At 57.2% G+C, this 14,084-nt stretch overlaps 1 pseudogene; it reads left to right on the top strand.

Moving 5' to 3' along the window:
- The first annotated feature begins 573 nt into the window (after positions 1–573).
- LOC122124527 lies at positions 574–13,341 on the top strand (annotated as a pseudogene).
- The last annotated feature ends 743 nt before the right edge of the window (positions 13,342–14,084 follow it).

Below are 14,084 nucleotides of genomic sequence, written 5' to 3'. Positions count from 1 at the left end.
GTTGAGACCCAGATGTGAGAGGTGGAACCCGGATGTGGCGGAGCGGGCACTCCACACCTTGGCTCCAGCTGCGCTTTGGCCGTTGGGGTCCTTTCCCAGACTCGGAGGCAATAAAGCAGCCATGCTGCTTCTGGATGGAATTCTTCCTCACTTCCGCCCCCCAGCGCAGGCCAAGCCCTCCTGAGTCCCTCACTTCCTCCCCAGCCCAGGCCACGCCCTCCTGAGCTCTGGCCACGCCCCACTGAGCACAGGCCACGCCCCCTGGGCACAGGCCACGCTCCCTGATGGTCCTGACTCTTATTGCAGCCCTCCATGTAGTTCTCGAGGTTTCCCTCCTCCCCTTCCTCCTGCCTCTGCCAGGCCTGGCAATTTCTTGGCGCCCAGCCCAGCAACTCCGGGCTTTTCCCTTCCTTCCCTGCCTACCCCTTCAGCACCACATCCTGTTCCTTTCCAAGGAACAAGGGGACTTTTATTTTGGAGGGGGTTTGTGGAGTTCTGGCTGCTGGAGTGACGTGGACATTTGAGCCCTGCGAGCTTCCTGGCTGGCAGGGAGAGCAACAGGCCCAGGCGCTGATGGCAGAGAACTGTAGATGTGAGTTCGTCCTCTGGGGAACACGGGGAGAGGTGTGGGGACCCGGGTTTGGGGGGCTTCGATTGCTTTTTGGAGCCCCCCCCGGATGTCCCACCATGCCCCGGGGTGGGGGCTTCAGAGGCCCACCACAAGCCTGGAAAGACAAGGTGAGGGGCTGATGTACTGGTGGGGGCAACAGCAGCCTGGCCCTGGGGTGGCCGGATGTTCCTCAGCTCTTCCCCACTTCCTGCTTCCGGCCTTCTCTTCCAGGAAACGGGGAGCATCATGGGAAGGACGCGATCCTGGGCACCATGTTGGTCAGGAGAGGGCCTGGAGGGAGGGGGAGTCCTCCCATCCCTCCTCCCATCCACCCATCCATCCATCCACCCATCCCTCCACCCATCCATCCATCCACCCACCCATCCATCCATCCACCCATCCATCCATTCATCCATCCACCCACCCATCCATCCACCCATCCATCCATCCATACACCCACCCACCCATCCATCCACCCATCCATCCATCCATCCACCCACCCACCCATCCATCCATCCAACCATCCACCCATCCATCCACCCATCCATCCATCCATCCATCCACCCACCCACCCATTCATCCATCCACCCATCCACCCATCCACCCATCCACTCATCCATCCAACCATCCATCCATCCACCCATCCATTCACCCATCCATCCATCCATCCACCCATCCACCCATCCATCCACCCATCCATCCATCCATCCACCCACCCACCCATCCATCCATCCACCCATCCATCCACCCATCCATCCATCCATCCACCCACCCACCCATCCATCCATCCACCCATCCATCCATCCAACCATCCACCCATCCATCCACCCATCCATCCATCCATCCATCCACCCACCCACCCATTCATCCATCCACCCATCCACCCATCCACCCATCCACTCATCCATCCAACCATCCATCCATCCACCCATCCATTCACCCATCCATCCATCCATCCACCCATCCACCTATCCATCCATCCATCCATCCACCCATCCATCCACCCATCCTCTCTCTCCTCCTCAGGTCGCACAGCAGCTGCACAGCCCCACCCCTCGTCTTCCTCCTTCTCCTCCTCCTCCTCCCCCCTGGCCCCTGCGCAGGCCCTGCCCCCTCACGCCCCAACTTCCTGCTGCTCTTGGCCGACGACCTGGGCCTGGGCGACCTGGGCAGCTTCGGGAACCGCAGCCTGCGGTGAGCAGAGGGGGAGGCCCGGATGTAGGGCCTTAGTTACCCGGATGTGGGAGCTCAGATCCCTGGATGTTCCACCAGGAGAACTGTATAGACATCTAGTAACTCAGTTCCTCGGATGTTGGATGTTAGTATCGTGGACGTTGGATACCAAATCCCTGGATGTTGGATCTTAGTGCCCCGGATGTTGGATATCAGGTCCCCGGATGTTAAATCTTAATACCCCGGATGTGGGAAATCAGGTTCCTGGATGTTGGACTTCAGTTCCCTGGATGTTGGATGTTAGTACCCGGGATGTTGGAGACTAGGTCCCCGGATGTTGGATGTTAGTGCCCCGGATGTTGGATATCAGGTCCCTGGATGTTAAATCTTAGTACCCCCGGATGTGGGAGATCATGTCCCCAGATATTGGACTTCAGTGCCCCGGATGTAGGAGCTCAGGTCCCCAGATGTTGGAGGTTAGTGCCCCGAATGTGGGAGCTCAGGTCCCCGGATGTTAGATATTAGTACCCTGGATGTTGTAGCTCAGTGCCCCGGATGTTGGATCTTATTCCTCCGGATGTAGGAGCCCAGGTGCCTGGATGTTAAATCTTAGTGTCCTGAATGTTGGATATCAGGTCCCCGGATGTTAGATGTTAGTACCCCGGATGTTGGATATCAGATCCTCGGATGTGGGATGTTAGTGCCCTGGATGTTGGAGGACAGGTCCACGGATGTTAGATCTTAATGCCCCGGATGTGGGAAATCAGGTTCCCGGATGTTAGATGTTAGTGCTCCGGATGTTGGAGATCAGGTCCCCGATGTTGGAGATCAGGTCCCCGGATGTTGAATCTTACTGCCCCGGATGTTGGATATCAGGTCCCCGGATGTTACATGTTAGTACCCCGGATGTTAGAGCTCAGTTCCCCGGATGATCCACCAGGAGAACTGTATAGACATCTTGTGGACCCCAGGTCCCCGGATGTTGGATGTTAGGTCCCCGGATGTTGGAGTTCAATTCCCAGGATGTTAGATCTCAGTTCCCTGGATGTTGAAGATCAGGTCCCCGGATGTTGGATATCAGATCCCCAGATGTGGGATGTTAGTGCCCCGGATGTTGGAGATCAGGTCCTCAGATGTTAAATCTTAGTATACCCCAGATGTGGGAAATCAGGTTCCCGGATGTTAGATGTTAGTACCCCAGATGTTAGAGATCAGGCCTCCGGATGTTGGATATCAGATCCCTGGATGTTGGATCTTAGTGTCCCAGATGTTGGAGACCAGGTACCCGGATGTTTGAGCTCAGGTCCCAGAGGTTGGATCTTAGTTGCCCGGATGTAGGCCCTCAGGTCCCCGGATGTTGGGCCTTAGATCCCCGGATGTAGGAGCCCAGTCCACAGATATAGAATCTTAGTACCCTGGATGTGGGATCTCAGGGCCCCAGATGTTGGATCTTAGATCCCCGGATGTTGGACCTCAGGTCCCCAGAGGTTGGATCTTAGTATCCCAGATGTGGGATCTCAGGTCCCCGGATTTTGGATCTTAGATCCCCGGATGTGGGATCTCAGGGCCCCGGATGTTGGAGTTCAGCTCCTGGGATGTTGGGCATTAGATCCCCGGATGTTAGACCCCAGGTCCCCATATGTTCTTGGCTGTGACTCAGTTTCCCTCTCCCCCCACAGCACCCCGCACCTGGATGGCCTGGCCCGGGACGGCGTGCGGCTGACCCAGCACATGGCGGCAGCGTCCGTCTGCAGCCTGAGCCGTGCGGCCTTCCTGACGGGACGCTACCCTGTGCGCCTGGGTTGGTATGGGGGGGTGGGACATCTGGGGAACGGAGGGAGCGGTGGGGGGGAGGTGGGGGCAGGACATCCGGGGATCTGAGAGCCAACATCCGGGATACTAAGATCCAACATCCGTGGACCTGATATTCAACATCTGGGGATCTGAGACCCAACATCCGGGGATCTAAAGCCCAACATCCGGGGAACTGAGCACCAACATCCGGGGCACTGAGCTCTAACATCCAGGGACTTCATCTCTGACATCCGGGTTACTAAGATCCAACATCCGGGGATCTGAGCACAAACATCCGGGGCACTGAACTCTAATATCCGGGGACCTTATCTCTAACATCCATTGTACTAAGATCCAACATCCGGGGATCTGAGGCCTAACATTCTGGGAACTGAACTCCAAGATCCGAGGACCTGACATCCACCATCCGGGATACTAAGATCCAACATCCGGGAACCTGAGCCCCAACATCCGGGGAACAGAGCTCCAACATCTGGGGATTTGAGGGCCAACATACCCGAATCTAAGCTACAATATCCGGGGTTGTAAGACCCAACATCCAGGGAACTGAGCTACAACATCCGGGTAACTGAAGTCCAACATCTGGGGTCCTGATATCCACCATACAGGGCACTGAACTCCATCATCCGGGGATCTGAGGGCCAACATCCGGGATACTAACATCAAACATCCGGGGACCTGAGGTCCAACAACCAGGGAACTGAGGCTCAACATCTAGGGCACTGAGGTCCACTAGAGGGAGGGGAGGATTACTCTGAGGATCTCAGGTTCAAATTCCTGAGACTCTGGGACTTCCCCCCTGAAACGCCAGGAAACCGGAAGTGATGCCATATTGGTTTCCCCCGGGGGCTCCCAGGGCTGGGGTCCTTTCCACCCGGGTGGGCAGGTCCCAGGCTATCCCAGACACAGCAGGCCTTCCCCCTGAAGGTGTTAGATGCCCCCTCCTGACCCGGGACGCCATCATCACTGACCTAGGGTCCTTCTCCTCTCTCTTGAAAGGCATGGTGACCACCACCGGGGCGCGCGTGCTGCAGTGGGCAGCCGTGTCGGGCGGGCTGCCCACCTCCGAGATCACCTTCGCCAAGATCCTGCAGGAGCAGGGATACGCCACCGGCCTCATAGGTAAGAGAGAAGTCATCCATCCACCAATCCATCCATCCACCCATCCCCCATCCATCCACCCATCCATCTATCCATCCACCCATCCATCCATCCATCCATCCATCCACCCATCCACCCATCCATCCATCCATCCATCCATCCACCCATCCATCCATCCATCCACTCATCCATCCATCCATCCACCCATCCACCTATTCATCCATCCATCCATCCATCCATCCACCTACCCATCCATCCATCCACCCACCCACCCATCCATCCACCCATCCATCCATCCACCCACCCACCCATCCATCCATCCATCCACCCATCCACCCATCCATCCATCCACTGTGCATCCATCCATCCATCCACCCATTCCCCTATTCATCCATCCATCCATCCACCCACCCATCCATCCATCCATCCATCCATCCACCCACCCAACCATCCACCCACCCATCCATCCACCCATCCATGCACCCATCCACCTATCCATTCACTCGTCCATCCGTCTCTTCCCCTCCAGGCAAATGGCACCTGGGCCTCAACTGTGAGTCCCCCACTGACCACTGCCAACACCCCCTGAACCACGGGTTTGACTCCTTCTTCGGGGTCCTCTTCACCCTGATGGGGGACTGCTTGCAAGCGGAGCCCTTGGAGAAGCGAGCGCATCTGCAAGGGCCCCTGGACCTGGGGGCGCAGCTGCTGCTGCTTTCCCGGCTCTGCCTGGACTCTGGGAAGCTCACGGGCCTGCTGGGCCTGCACTGGGTGCCCTGGGTGCTGGGCCCTGTATGTGGGGCCTTGCTCCTGGCCTGCACCTCCCGCCTCCTGGGTGTCTTCATCGTCCATGCCGACTGCTTCCTGATGAGGGATCACCAGGTCGTCCAGCAGCCTCTGAGGTTTGAGGCCAGCGCGGGGCTCTTCTTGCGGGAGGCTGAGGCCTTCATGCACAGGTCAGCCTGGTGTTGGGGAGGGGGACAGATGCCATCTACTAGATCTCTATAGTCAACTGGTAGACCTTAGATCCCCGGATGTACATCCAGTAGATCTCTATAGTCAACTGGTCAATCTCAAATTCCTGGATGTTCCATCAGTAGATCTCTATAGACATCTGGTAGACCTCAGATCCCCAGATGTACATCTACTAGATCTCTATAGTCAACTGGTAGACCTCAGGTGCCCAGATGTATATCCAGTAGATCTCTATAGTCAACTGTCAACCTCAAATCCTCTGGTAGACCTCAGATCCCCGGAAGTACATCCAGTAGATCTCTATAGACATCTGGTAGACCTCAGGTCCCCGGATGTTCCATCTAGTAGATCTGTAGAGACATCTGGTAGACCTCAGATCAGACCATGATCGATTATTGGTAGTATTGATCAGATCATGATCGATTATTGGTAATAACTGATCAGATGATGTTCGATTATTGGTAATAACTGATTAGCTCATGTTCAATTATTGGTATTATCGGTCAGATGATGTTCGATTATTGGTATTATCGATCACATCACAATCGAATATTGGTATTATTGATCAGATCCTGTTCGATTATTAGTAATATCTGATCAGCTCATGTTCTATTATTGGTCATATCGATCAGATGTTTGATTATTGGTAATAACTGATCAGATCTGTTCGATTATTGGTAATAACTGATCGGATCACGATCGATTATTGGTATTTTTGATCAGATCACTATTGATTATTGGTATTATCGATCACATCAGGATTGATTATTGGTAATATCTGATCAGATCAGGATCAATTATCGATCATCTGATCGATTATTGGCAATACCTGATCAGGTCGGTTATTGGTGAGGTTATTGATGAGGGGGACGGGGTCTGACGTGGGTCCGCAGGCACCAGGCCAGCCCCTTCCTCCTTCTCGTCTCCTTCTTCCACGTCCACGTCCCGCTGGTCACCTCACCTGCCTTCCGGGGCCGCAGCGCGCACGGCGCTTACGGCGACAACGTGGAGGAGCTCGACTGGATGGTGGGTGAGTGCGGGGCGGCAGGAACTGAGGCATGGTGCTTGGGATGGGGGAAACTGAGGCACGGGGGTGGGGTGAGCGGGATAGGGAGACTGAGGCACGGGGACGGGGTGAGCGGGATAGGGAAACTGAGGCACGGGGGTGGGGTGAGTGGGTTGGGGGAAACTGAGGCACAGAGATGGGGTGAGCGGGATGGGGGAAACTGAGGCATGGGAACGGGGTCAATGGATTGGGGTAAACTGAGGCACGGTGCACTTGGGTAAACTGAGGCACGGTGCATTTGGGTAAACTGAAGCTCGGTGCATGTTCAGGGTGAACTGAGGCACGGTGCATTTGGGTAAACTGAGTCACTGGGCATGTTGGGGGTAAACTGAGGCAAGGTGCACTTGGGTAAACTGAGGCACGGTGCATGTTGGGTAAACTGAAGCTCGGTGCATGTTCAGGGTGAACTGAGGCACGGTGCATTTGTGTAAACTGAGGTACGATGGATGTGGGTAAACTGAGGCCCGCGTATAGGGGTAAACTGAGGGACGGTGCATGTTGTGTAAACTGAGTCACTGGGTATTGGGGTAAACTGAGGCACGGTGTATTTGGGTAAATTGAGTCACTGGGCATGTTGGGCAAACTGAGGCATGGTGCATGTTGGGTAAACTGAGTCACTGGGTATTGGGGTAAACTGAGGCACGGTGTATTTGGGTAAACTGAGTCACTGGGCATGTTGGGCAAACTGAGGCATGGTGCATGTTGGGTAAACTGAGGCACGGGGACGAGGTGAGTGGGTTGAGTAAACTGAGGCACCGGGATGGGGTAAACTGAGGCACGGGGACGGGGTCAGCGGGTTGGGGTAAACTGAGGCACGGTGCATTTGGGTAAACTTAGGCACGGTGCACTTGGGTAAACTGAGGCCCAAATATAGGGGTAAACTGAGGCACGGTGCACTTGGGTAAACTGAGGCAAAGTGCATTTGGGTAAACTGAGGCACAGTGCATGTTGGGGTTAAACTGAGGCACAGTGCATGTTGGGGGTAAACTGAGGCACGGTGCATTTGGGTAAACTGAGGCCCGGTGAGCGTTGGGGGTAAACTGAGGCACGGTGCCTGTTTGGTAAACTGAGTCACTGGGCATTGGGGATAAACTGAAGCACGATGGAAATTTGTAAACTGAGTCACAATGCATGTTGGGTAAACTGAGGCACGGTGCATGTTGGGGGCAAACCGAGGCATGGTGGATGCTGGGGGTAAACTGAGGCACGGACCCATTTCCCCCCCCGCAGGGCGACTGCTGGCAGCGCTGGACGGCGCGGGGCTGGGGCGCCGTACCCTCGTCTACTTCACGTCTGACCACAGTGCCTCGCTGGAGGCCCGGGCTGGGGCGCCCGCCTCGGGGGTTCCAACAGCATGCACCGAGGCTAGGGGAAAACTGAGGCAGAGTGGGTGGGGCCTCCCACGCGGCCCGACCCCTCCCCTTGACCTTTGCCCTTCGCCCCCCCTTGCAGGTGGCAAAGGCATGGGCAGCTGGGAGGGCGGCGTCCGGGTCCCTGGGCTGGTGTGCTGGCCTGGGACGCTGCCCGCAGGGCGCCTGGTGCCTGAGCCCACCAGCCTCATGGACCTGTTCCCCACCGTGGTGCGCCTGGCCCGGGGCTGGGTTCCGGCAGACAGGTAGGAGTTCACCGGCCTGCGTCCCCACGGGGTGGAGGAGAAGGGGGGTCATCCGGGGACTCGGGGATCCCGAGCGGGGGAGGCTGAGGCCTGCACATCCGGGTCTCTGGTTGCTCAGAAGCCTGCACATCGGGGTCTCTGAGGGCTCAGACCTGCACATCCGGGTCTCTGGGGGCTCAGGAGCCTTTACATCCGGGTAACTAAGGGCTCAGGCCTGCAAATCTGGGCCTCTGAGCACTCAGAAGCCTAGACATCTGGGTCTCTGAGGACTCAGGCCTTCATATCCGGGTCTCTAAGGCATCAGGGCTGCACATCCAGGTCTCTGAGTACTTAGGCCCAGGTCTCAGGCCTGGACATCCGGGTCTCTGAGGGCTCAGGCCTGCACATCTGGGTCCCTGAGGGCTCAGAAGCCTGCACATCTGGGTCTCTGGGATCTCAGGCCTGCACATCCGTGTCTCTGGGGGCTCAGAAACCTGGACATCCGGGTCTCTGGGATTTCTGGCCTGCACATCTGGGCCTCTGAGCGCTCAGAAGCCTGCACATCTGGGTCTCTGAGTGTTCAGGAGCCTGGACATCCGGGTCTTGAAGGCCTCAGAAGCCTGCAGATCCAGGTCTCTGAGGGCTCAGAAGCCTGCACATCCGGGTCTCTAAAGTCTCAAGCCTTGACATCCAGGTCTCTGGGATCTCTGGCCTGCACATCCGGGTCTCTGGGGGCTCGGGCCTGCACATCTGGGTCTCTGAGCGCTCAGAAGCCTGCACATCCAGGTCCCGCAGGGAGGTGGAAGGCCGGGACCTGATGCCCGCGCTGCTGGGGATGGCGCAGGCCGCAGGCCACGACTTCCTGCTGCACTACTGTGAGGCCCGGCTGCACGCCGTGCCCTGGTTCAACCACCCAAGTGAGTGCCTTGACCTCCGCTGGGCCCCGGGGCGGGGGAGGGAGCTGCATGCATGCGTGCAGAGACCCGGATGCAAGGCCTGGGGGTGGGAGACCTGGATGTGGGAATCCCCGGATGTGGGAATCCTGGGATGTGAGGACCTGGATGGAAGGCATGAGATGGGAATCCCCGGATGTAAGGTCCCGGATGTGAAGTCCCCGATGGGAATTCCCGGATGTGAGGTACTGAATGAGAATCCCTGGATGTGAGGCCCCGGATGTGGGAATCCTGGGATGTGAGGACCTGGATGGAAGGCATGAGATGGGAATCCCCGGATGTGAGGCCCCGGATGTGAGGTCCCAAATGGGAATCCCTGGATGTGAGGTCCCAGATGAGAATCCCTGGATGTGAGGCCATGGATGTGAGTCCCCAGATGTGAGGTCCCACATGTGAATGCACGGATGTGGGGCCCCGGATGTGAATCCCCGGATGTGAAGCCCCAGATGTGAATCCCCGGATGTGAAGCCCCGGATGTAAGGTTCTGGATGTGAGGTCCCGGATGTGAATTCCCGGATGTGAGGTCCGAGATGGGAATCCCCAGATGTGAATACCCAGATGTGAAGTCCTGGATGGGAATCCCCGGATGTAAGGTCTTGCATGTGAATGCCCGGATGTGAATCCCTGGATGTGATGTTCTGGATGTGAATTCCCGGATGGGAATCCCCGGATGTGAGGCCCTGGATGTTACTCCTTTCTCCCCCCACCCCCCGCAGGCCGCACGGTGTGGAAGCTGCACTTCGCCACTCCACGCTTCGACTCGCCGGGCTCGGGCACCTGCCTCGGTTTCCCTGCCTGTGCCTACTCGGGGCGGCGAATGACCCGCCACCTGCGGCCACTGCTCTTTGACCTGACGGCGGACCCGGGGGAGACCTGCCCGCTGCAGGGTCCGATGGCGACGCGCAGACGCGTGGAGGCCGCGGTGGCCCGGATGCTGCGCACGCGCCGCCCCCCTCGTGGCCCCGCCCCTCGCCCCTGCACACAACACCTGGAGCCCGTGCCTGCAGCCCTGCTGCGCGCCCAGACCGCTCTGTGCCTGCGACCACCTGATCCCCGACTTCTGACCCAGACCCGACCCCCAACCCCCAACTTCCCTGGGGCTATGGCAGATCCTGGCCTGCGCCTTCTCACATCCGGGGACTCACATCCGGGTATTAAACATCCAGGTATACTCAAATACAGAGATTCCCACATCCGGGGATTCCCACATACAGACTCTCACATCCAGGGATTCCTACATCCGGGGATTCTCACATCCAGGGATTCCTACATCCGGGGATTCTCACATCTGGGGATTCTCACTTCTGGTGACACATCCGGGGATTCCCGGGGATGTATTTACACATCCGGGGAATCCCACATCCGGGGACTTTTACACCCGGGGATTCTCACAACCAGAGACTCTCACATCCGGGGACTTTTACATCCGGGGATTCTCATATCCAGAGACTCTCACATCCGGGGATTCCTACATACAGACTCTCACATCCAGAGATTCTCACATCCGGGGATTCTCACATCCAGAAATTCTCACATCCAGAGATTCCCACATCCGGGGATTCTCATATCCAGGGATTCCCACATCCGGGGATTCTCAGACCAGGGAATTCCCACATCTGGGGAAATCTCACATCCAGAAACTCACATCCGGGGATTCCCACATCTGGGGATTCTCGCATCCAGGGATTCTCACATCTGGGGATTCCCACAGCCGGGGATTCTCACATCCGGGGATTCCCACATCTAGAGATTCCTACATCCAGGGATTGTCACATCCAGGGACTTTTACATCCAGAGACTCTCACATGCGGGGATTCTCACATCTGGGGAACTCTTACATCTGGGGATTTTCATATTCAGAGAGTCTCACATCTGGGGATTCTCAGACCCAGGGATTCCCACATCCGGGGACTCTCACATCCTGAGCCTCTCATCCTGGACCTCCACCTTGGGCCTCCCATCCGGGGCCTTTCCCCAGCCTCCCATCCGGGGCCCTCTCACATCCGGGCCTATGTCCTCTAACTTCTCACACAATAAAACCTCGTGAGCACCGCACCGCACGGCAGGGTCAGGGGTCACCGGGGTCAGAAGCCGGGCACTGGTCCTGCCTTCCATTTCAGGTCATTTCCGGTTGATGCTAAGGTATAGGACTAGTCCCACTTTCCATTTCAGGCCACTTCTGGTCATTGCTAGGGTATAGGACTGGTCCCGCCTTCCATTTCAGACCATTTCCGGTCATTGCTAGAATACAGGGCTGGTCCCACCTTCCATTTTAGGTCATTTCTGGTGGTTGCTAGGGTATTGGACTAGTCCCGCCTTCCATTTCAGGCCATTTCCGGTGGTTGCTAGGGTATTGGACTATTCCCGCCTTCCATTTCAGACCATTTCCGGTGGGTTGCTAGGATACAGGCTTGGTCTCGCCCTCCTCCAGGACATCCCAACACCTAGATTCACACCTGATTGGCCTATTCCATGAAAGCCCCGCCCTCACTTTCCTAATTCACTTGTCATTGGTCCAGCTGTAAGACACGCCCTTTAGCCCTCCCACAAATCCAACTCGCTGCTGATTGGACCTCACACGACAGTCCTGCCCCTAACTACCTGAACTTGGATTCAGATTGGCCCAGCGGGATTGGAGACGTGGGGTACCTGGATGGTGGACCACTCTAAGGGGAGGCAGTGGTTGCGTGGATGGATGGGTGGATGACCAGGCCTGCGACCTCTTCCCCTTCTGTGCCTGTCCCAGGGGACCCCAATGACCTCTCCAGGGATTGACCCAGATGGGCCTATAGCTCCTTATGGCGGTAGGATAAGTCGAGATCGGAGGTCTGTGTCTCCCTAGGCCTAGGATGCATTGCACCTGCACGGCATCCGGGTCTTCTCTGGAGGGAGGGACCCATTGGCTTCCCCGGGGACTCCTCCAGCCACGCCCCCTGCTCTGATTGGCTGACACGCCTGTCTCTCCATCCTTTGGCCCCGCCCAGGGAAGCTGGGGGTCCAGTCCCGCCTCTTCCTTGGGTGATATTGAAAGGCAGGGCATGCTGTCCATCATCCCTGTTTCCCGCCCCCTGCCAAGCCAATAGCTGGAGAGTCGATATGTGTGAAGCCACGCCTCTTCGTGGCTAGCTCTATGAACGCTGTGGGTGCCCATCACCCAGAGGTCCCGCCCACTAGTGAATGTATGGGCTCAAGGACTGTCCTTCACTTCCAGGTCCCGCCTCCTGGCTGTTGGAAGGCCATAGAGGCTCTTTGTCACCTCCAGGGCCCTTCCAATGGCTGTTGAAAGGCCACAGGGGCTGTCTGTCTCCTCCAGGTCCCGCCCCCTGGCTGTTGTGTGGACATTTGTCCTCTCTGTCACCTTCAGACCACGCCCCCTTGTTGTATAATCATGTGTCCTGTCTGTCACCTTCAGGCCACGCCCCCTTGTATTATCAAGTGTCCTGTCGACTTCAGGCCACGCCCCTTGCAATTAGATGGCCACATAGGGTGTCATTTACCTCCAGGCCCCTCCTCCTACTCCGTCTTATGTACTGTCAAGCCGAAGTCCCGCCCACAAGTGACTGACTGGACACTCTAGCTGTCCATCACCATCCTGTCCCGCCCTGCGCCTGTCTCCACACTGAGTAGGCGCCAGAGGGGAAGGGAAACGCTGCCTGGGCGCACGCAACGCGCATGTGCGGGAAGTGATTCCAAAGAGGCGGAGCCTGCGCATGCGCTATGGAAAGATGGGCGGGGCAGACAGGCCTGACAGTGCGCATGTGTACTTTATGTTGAGTTTATTCATCCCTCCCCCCCAGGTTCCTTCTTACGCTTCCGCTTCGGCTGGCTGCTAGAGGCCTCGGGTTCGAATCCAGCCTCACACTGGGGCGGGGCCTGGGGGCGAGGGGAGGCACAGGCTACAGCCCCCGCGGGGGATCATGGGAGGCTTCGCCCCACGCCCCCCCTCACCCGGGCACCCTGGGAGGGGGCAGTTCCCACCTGCATCCCGGCCCGCAGCCCGGAAGCAGCGTCTGCAACCTCCAGATTAGAAGTAGGTGATGGCGGTGTCCACTAGGGCCACGACCACCACGGACACAACAGGGGACACGAGGCAGGCCAGTGTGCTGCCTGGAGGGGGCGGAACCGGAAATTGGGGGGAGAACACACCCAGGAAGGGGGTGGGGCGTCCCCCTGCAGCTTCTGGTCGGGAAGTGTCCGGAAACAGGAAGCGAGCCAAGGCGAAGGGGGCGGGACAAGGGTGCCTGACAGGAAGTGCTATCACAGCCGTGACAGGAAGTGTCCATGAACAGGGACAGGAAGTGCCCCTAGTCAAGACCGGAAGTTCTTGTGTACTAGGGACTGGAAGTCTCCATAGTCAAGACCAGAAGTTCTTGTATACTAGGGACCGGAAGTCCCCATAGTCAAGACCAGAAGTTGTTATATACTAGGGACTGGAGGTCTCCACAGTCAAGACCAGAAGTTCCTACACACTAGGGACCGGAAATGCCCTTCCAATCAGGACCAGAAGTGCCCTTCTCATCAGGACCGGAAGTTTCTATATACTAGGGACCGGAAGTCCCCAGTCAGGACCAGAAGTTCCTATATACTAGGGACCGGAAATCTCCACAGTCAAAACCGGAAGTCCCCATAGTCAATACCAGAAGTTCTTATACACTAGATACAGGAAGTTCCTCTACACTAGGGACTGGAAGTGCCCTTCCAATCAGGATCGGAAGTTCCTATACACTAGGGACCGGAAGTGCCCTTCCAATCAGGACCAGAAGTTCCTGTACACTTGGACTGGAAGTCCCCATAGTC

The sequence above is a fragment of the Dipodomys spectabilis genome, unplaced genomic scaffold, assembly GCF_019054845.1.
Source record: "Dipodomys spectabilis isolate Male_0828 unplaced genomic scaffold, ASM1905484v1 ptg000239l, whole genome shotgun sequence".
NCBI classification, from domain to species: domain Eukaryota; kingdom Metazoa; phylum Chordata; class Mammalia; order Rodentia; family Heteromyidae; genus Dipodomys; species Dipodomys spectabilis.
Note: the sequence above shows the minus strand (reverse complement) of the source record. Positions and strands in the feature narration are given on the sequence as shown.